This window comes from Bubalus bubalis, chromosome 15, assembly GCF_019923935.1.
Source record: "Bubalus bubalis isolate 160015118507 breed Murrah chromosome 15, NDDB_SH_1, whole genome shotgun sequence".
Taxonomy (NCBI): Eukaryota; Metazoa; Chordata; class Mammalia; order Artiodactyla; family Bovidae; genus Bubalus; species Bubalus bubalis.
The window spans coordinates 8781793-8789530 of NC_059171.1; the positions used below are offsets into that span (position 1 = coordinate 8781793).

The 7738-nt window shown below is 41.2% G+C and overlaps 1 pseudogene; it reads right to left on the reverse strand.

Annotated features, from left to right (window-relative positions):
• Nucleotides 1–444: 444 nt before the first annotated feature.
• On the reverse strand, nt 445–2232 carry LOC102392617 (annotated as a pseudogene).
• Nucleotides 2233–7738: the final 5506 nt, after the last annotated feature.

Genomic DNA, 7738 nt, shown 5'->3' on the forward strand with positions numbered 1-7738 from the left:
ATCCATGCTCTTTTTGAATAAATACAACACCTCCTCACTGCATTCCCTAATCCTTATCAAAGCCTCAATATCCACAGGTTTTAGCTTTAGTTTGTGTGGTCTATTTTCTTTTTTTTTTTTTGCCAAGTTATGTCAAGATCCTTTATTCCTTTTTGTTAAAACTGGTCACAACACTAAGCTTCTGGCCCATCCTGCTGATACACAAGCCACAGATGCTTGTTCAGCAGTCGAAGCCTTTAGTAGCATGTTTGAAAAGTGAATAAAAATCCATACAAAACAAATATTCAAATAGTTTCCATAGGAACACAGATAAGTGTGACCCCATCTCCCAGTCTTCCATATTGGTGCACCTGTGCAACCCTATTCACATAGACATCTCAGAACTAGCAGTAATTAAATGGTACCCCCCAAACCCTTAAATCAAGCTATACTCGCAGTTAACAGCTACAAGAGTGGCATCTACATGTTAATACGCGTGGAAGCACAGGCTGCCGAGTGCCGCTCTCCTGGGCACAGGACACGGGCAGGGGACTGACGTCCGGCTCCTCCACTCCGGGCGGGAAGTCCTGGGTCTGGATCTGCTGCATCAGTTGCCACATTGGCCCTGACATCACATAGTAGATGATGGGTCTCTGGAATCCATTGAAGGTAGAAGCAGCAGCAACAGTGTAAGCACCCATGTTCTCAAAGAGCATCCAATCACCCACATGCATCTCGGGCAGGTTACAGCGCTCAACAATGCGGTCCAGGCTGTCACAGGTCGGTGTCCTGATGCTGGATGAATAATACTTCTCATCTGATTTGGGTCTCTTCTGCAGAAGAGGCTTCACGTGTGCGTGATCGTAAAGGATACCAGTTGAATGACCCATATACTCCATCGTTCAGGTAATACATAAATGTCCATTCACTTGACTCCTCTTCATCATCAGAGCTTGTCTGTTCCTTTAATACAAGTTTTTTGGCAATGATATTAACTGCAAGCATGAAAGCTGATGCAACATAGTATCTGCCCGGCTCAGCTATGATTCTCACTCCAGAGTCTGATGGAAAATACTTGTCCAGTGCCAGGTTGATTACACTGGTGATCTCTTCAAATTTAAGCTTTACATCCTCAGATCCAGGAAAGCCACCACCAATTTCAAGCAGATACATGTTGAAACCAACCTCAGTGCCCATGTCAAAGACACAGCGGGCATCAGAGATGGCCTGCACAAAGGTCTCAGGATCAGTACAGCCACTTCCCACGTGGAAGCTGACACCAATGACATCAATACCTAGCTCTTTCGCCCGTTCCAAAAGGGCAAAAGAGCTTTTTTTTTTTTTTTGAGCGTGGCACCAAATTTAACACTGAGGCGACAGACTGCTTTGGAATCATCAGTGGTAATCCGCAAAACCAACTTGGCCTTTGGATGTGCCCTGGCAACTTTCATCAGCTCAACTTCACTATCAAAAGTCATCATCTGGACTCTGTTATTGGCAGCATACTTAATCTGAGACACTTGTTTACATGGATTTGCATAGATAATCCTCTCTGGGGGCACCCCGAGACTCTGTACCAGTTGTATTTCAGTCTTGCTGGCACAGTCAAATCCTGTCCAAATGGCAGCAAGTGTCTTCACTATGGTTCTGCTATCATTGCATTTGACTGCATAAAAGGGGGTGACCAGAGAAAGAGCTTTCAACCATCTCAGACGTTTCTTCAGAATGTGTCCCAGGTCCGCAACATAGAAGACATTCTTATCATCAGAAGAAGAAACTTCATTAATTTTTTGGTCCAGAATGTCCTTGGCAGTAAAATCTTCATCCAAGAAATGGCAGTCAAACTCTTCATTACTAAAGCTGTTCATGGTTTCTTGATGTCTTTTTGAGACACAACAAAATAGGAAACGTAAAAGAGATGGAATTTAAAGGGATTATGTCAACTTTTCACAAAGGCAATTCTCCAGGAATTCCAAGTCTACGGAAGATGCGTGTGCTCTCTGTGCAACAGTGGAAATGTTCGATAAACACACAATCTGCTGTCCACCTCAGAGCGCAGGGGCGCGCGGGCCAACCCCATGGAGACAACGCGCCGCCGCCGAGCGCTGCAGGACGCGCCGGCCGCCCCGCCGCCCCCGTCAGCCGCTAGCCCGGCCGCCCGCCGCCTCGCTCCCTCCCGCAGAGGACCGCCGGCCCGAGGTGGCGCCAGAGCGCTGGCAGAGGGGCGGCGGAGGCGGAGGCTGAGGGGGAACTGACCTCTGTGGTCTATTTTCTAAAACTAGTATTTTTGCTTCACTTTCAAATTACTATAAAATTTAATATGCATTTCCAGACTCAGTTCGTTCAGTTCAGTCAGTCATGTCCCACTCTTTGCGACCCCATGGACTGCAGCATGCCAGGCCTCCCTGTCCATGGCCTTCTGGAGTTTACTCAAACATGTCCATCGAGTCAGTGATGCCATCCAGTCATCTCATCCTCTGTCGTCCCCTTCTCCTCCTGCCTTCAAACTTTCCCAACATCATGGTCTTTTCCAATGAGTCAGTTCTTTGCATCAGGTAGCCAAACTATTGGAGTTTCAGACTAGAAATGATGAGAAGAGCAGCGAGCTGAGCATGGCCGCTTTACTAAAGGAATAGTCGTGGCTTCCTACTCACCTCATAGGATTGCTAGGAGCTGCAAACAAAACCATACAGGTTGAATCCTCTCAGACTCAGTATACAAAAGTCAGAATTTACAGGATGCTCTTGAAGGAAACAGATAACTGTTTCTAAACATACGTGCCATGGACAATCTCTAGCGTTTGTTTTGGGAAACCCTGGCATGTTATATTATAGTAATTGGTGGTTTTATTCATTGTACAATATCAATCATATGGTTGCAGTATGACTCCGCCATATACATTTTATTACTGGTATTCAGATCATTTGCATCTAACTTAATGGGTAATAGTTCTCTAATTCTAAGCCTAGCAAGGCAGACAGAGAAGCTCATGAACAGTTGTGGGTAGTGGCATGGGTCTCATCTGTTCGGTATGGGGAGTCTTAAGTTCATAATCAAGATTTTGTAAAAATTTTACTGCTCTGTATAATTCTGCCTTTGAGAGGCCTTTACTGGGACCAGTATCAGTAAAATACTGCAAACAAAAAGAGCATTTTAATTATTTAGCTGCCTCACATCTTGGTTGTGGTGCACAGGAACTTCAGTTGCAGCAATGAGAACTCTCCATTGCAGCATGCGGGATCTAGTTTCCCGGTGAGGGATCAAGCCTAGGCCTTCTGCATTGGGAACACGAGTCTTAGCCACTGGACCACCAGGGAATTCCCACATTTTCACTTTTAAATCAATTATTCATGCTTACACTGTTTAGAAATTTGAATGGGATTGGGGTACTATAGTCAGTGTCTTTTGTAGATACTGATCATTAAGTTCAGGGGTACCTCTGAACTTAGTTCAATCAATTAACTCCTTCCCTCATATTTCTGAGAGGTATCTTCTTATAAAGCAGATTTCAAGGGCAAAAACAACCAAATAGTTTTTTAAAAATTATATTAGCTGGGAATTTGGCTTAGAAGCAGAGTACAGAGCTCTAGTACAATAAATTGGGCTGAACACATGAAAGGTCTCTATTTCTTTAGCTTGTTAGGCCTAAATAACCTCAGGTGAAAGCAGGCTCCAAGGATTGCTCTCTCACTTTTAATGTTGCAAAGGGAATCCTAATATGCCAGTGGGCACTAGTGGAAATGGAAAGAATGCCTAACAAGAGACCTCTGTTAGCTCTCCTATGTATTGCTGAAGTTAACTTCTTGTGCTCCAAACCTAGGGAGAGGGAGGAGGGGAAGAGGACAGCCCCAAAGTGCCTTCACACCCCTTGCCCTGTCCTGCAAAAGAGGAGAGAAAATTGTGTGAATTGTAGTTTCTTGGAAAACGTTGACTCTTGAAAAAAGCGGCTTAATCAATATTCTGTGATATTATTCTCCTCCCTAAAGTGGAAAAAAGGGGATGAATGTGGAGCAATAAAATTATTTCAAGTTATTTGGGTACATTTCTTGAAGGAAGCAGCATACTGTTGTTTTCTGTTAGATCTTTGATAAAAAGAGGCTTTGGAGGGACCCTCAAGTCTCTGAAAAGTCATCCATCTTATTCCTCGGGGACTAGTGGAAAAGTCTAAGCACACACACGCATTCTTTACAATAAATCTCTTTTTATCCCAGAGCCCTAGTGGGCAAGGCTGAGTCATAGAGTTCTACAAGTAGGACTCCTTTTGTGCTGTTGGCCTAAACGCCTAAATGAAAAGAAAGTAAAAGAGGCCTATTTGACTCCTCTTTCCTAGGCCTGTACCTAAATTTTTGCTTTTGGATTTTCTACTTCAATAAGAAGGGAGAAAAGACAATTTTGAGAAAAATTGCAACAAAGGTAAAAGAGTCTTTATGTTTAGAGCTTTAGAACTGATCTTATCTGTCACCAAGTCTTTTAGGCCACTCAACATTTGAGGGTATGTGTGTTGGGGAGCATTTCAATACCAAAGTCACATGAAGGAACACACTGTATATGAGACAAAGAGGAGCAAAATTGAGACACTCGTAGAACCCCAAAGATGCCAAAGTCATAGCTACTGACGTACCTAAAAATCTCTTGGAAACCTTCAGCCAATGGCTGACTGGCTTTACTCCTTGATTATATTTCCCCTAGCTCCAACTCTTAAGACATCTATCAAATTTTGTTATTCTTTAACAGCCATCTTTTTCCTAGACTGGAAGCTTCTCAAGAGCTAAGACATGACTCTGTCTTCTTATTCTCTTGCACTTAGCAGGCCTTCAATTGATTTTTTACTGTTGAATGATATTTGTGCTCTTGACTAAAACCACTGGGGAAGGTATTTTGTGGAAGATTCTCTTCACCTCCCCCAAAGCATAGACTGCTTACCCAACATTAGCTCTAGAAGTGTTATTATTTGATTAACTAATGATTTTAAGAAAATTAAATCTTATACTTAAAAAAAAAAAATTGCTAAGCCCTCAGGCCAGGTAGTATGTGTCCTTACTCCAATGGACATCCTCCTTTCATACACTCACTTCATAAAATCTGCATTTGTAAACGACAGGAGCACAGGAAATGGTGTCTAGCTTGTGCACTGTTGGATTCCTAGTGCTTATCACTTGGCCCAGCATACATTAGGTGTTCAATTGCATTTGTTGAATAAATGAAACACTTAAAAGTCTCTTTTGTAGATACTGATCATTAAGTGTGAAGTCACTTTGCTCATTTGATCACTTCCATGTTTTTTGTTCATTAGAAGTCTAATGTGTATGCTACCTATTGGATTTACTGCAGACATCCATGTTCAAGACAATTTTAGGGCTTATGCTACAACAATCCTTACATTTCATTAGAAAGAAAAAGGAACAAGTGTTATATTGATATTTACTATAGCTGAAATAAATTTTAGAAGACTTCTGAAACTCTAACATACATATCTCTAATTCTTAACATTATAAATTGGTGCACAGAACTGTATAAATCTGGCAGTATAATATAGTTTTTACTGCATAAAAATTTGTCTATATGTAGATAATTAAATGTTTAATGATAGATAAAATTCATTTTTATATTTATATGTGGCCACAAATAGTACTTCCCTGGTGGCTCAGAGGTTAAAGCATCTGCCTGCAATGCGGGAGAGCTGGGTTCGATCCCTGGGTCAGGAAGATCCCCTGGAGAAGGAAATGGCAACCCACTCCAGTATTCTTGCCTGGAGAATCCCATGGACGGAGGAGCCTGGTGGGCTACAGTCCCCGGGGTCGCAAAGAGTCGGACACTACTGAGTGACTTCACTTTCACTTTCACAAATAACTCTTGGGTCAAAATGGTATTTGTATTTTAGATAATCCTCACAGTTCCATTTATTTAAGGTAACTTATACCTTTATCAACACTATTTTCCAGTATTTAATCTAAAACATAGATACCAAAAATGATTATTAGACTCTTGAATTATTGAATTTCCAGCAGATTATACCTTATGTTTAATCAAAAATGATGTTAGAATTTGAAAAGTCAATTATAAAGCCAATTGCTGCCTCACACGAATTTTCCTATTTCTTTAAGTTGGAAAATGGAGAGAGAAAATATGGTGGTAAAATCAAATTTATAAACTATATTCTCTTAAAAAATTTTGCTTTCTATATTTCATGTTAAGTACGTTTTAATTAACACTGTCTAATTAATAAAGCCCTTAGAAGTCAAAGCAATCCAGAACGATTTTTCTTCTCAGATAAAGTTGTTAATATGAGCCTGTTGTTAACATTTAGTCCAGGAAACCTCAACTTTATTCAACAAACATTTAACAATAATTTACTTCCATAAAAGGAACAGCAGTGTGGAGGAGGAATGATAAGTAAAAGACAAGAAAAAAGAAAGATATAAACCAAAAATAGTGAATTTCACGCAGAAGCAAAGGAGCAGAGGGTAAATAACTGTGATTTGAGTAAAATACTCTTGTTATAACTTGTTAGTCACTTGAGCTGTAATATTCAAGATGTGACATAATTTCTCATGCCTTTTGAAGTATTAATTGCATGACAAAGTACTCTTAACCTAGACCCTGGAAATTCTATGGGTTTTCATTTATTATTCATTAATGGGTTCAGACTCTTCTGCATCTGGACATATAGAAATGACTCTCAGCCTTCAAGGATGCAACCAATTAGAGGAGAGAAACAAGTAATTAAAGGGTGCTAACTGAAGCGACTTAGCAGCAGCAGCAGCAGCTAAGTCGTGTCCAACTCTGTGTGACCCCACAGACAGCAGCCCACCAGGCTCCCCCGTCCCTGGGATTCTCCAGGCAAGAACACTGGAGTGGGTTGCCATTTCCTTCTCCAATGCAGGAAAGTGAAAATTGAAAGTGAAGTCGCTCAGTCGTGTCCAACTCTTAGTGATCTCACAGACTGCAGCCCACCAGTCTCCTCTGTCCATGGGATTTTCCAGGCAAAAGTACTGGAGTGGGGTGCCATTGCCTTCTCCGGGAAATGTTAGTTTTCATCACAAAAATATGCTAGGAAAATGATTCAAAAACTCTTTCTCAGGTTTTTGTATGCATATCCTAAAATGATAATCAGATCCATTTTTTAAAACTGCTGTTAGTTGTGCTTATAATACAATATGCATTCTATAGCAATGATACTTAAAATTATTTTTATATCTTCTCCCATATAATAAAGGGCTTCCCAGGTGGCGCTAATGGTAAAGAAACCTGCCTGCCAATGCAGGAGACATAAGAGATTCGGGTTCAATCTGGTTGGGAAGATTCCCTGGAGGAGGGCATGGCAACTCATTCCATTATCCTTGCCTGGAGAATCCCTTGGACAGAGGAGCCTGGTGGGGCTACAGTCCATGGGGTCACAAAGAGTCATACATGACCCAAGGGACTTTAACAAGCACAAAGCATGTAAGAAAATTAATATTACTTTAGTCAGATTTTACTTCAAGTTAGTGTAAAACTTTTTTCTTTTCCTGGAGCTAACGTGTGACCAGTCTGTTTCATAGTTGACATCTCAGAGTTACTGCACAAGAAAACAGGGAAACAATTAATTTAGTACTTAATATTGTTGGGGGAGAACCAACCAGCCAAGACGGTGTGTCAGGCTCTCTCGTGTCACGTTTTGTGGTCCATGAGCTGGACTTCAAACAATGAGATTTGGGCAAATAAAGATGGAGAAGGGTACTTAGAGGTGACTCGTAGATGTGAGCAATTTCAAGAAATG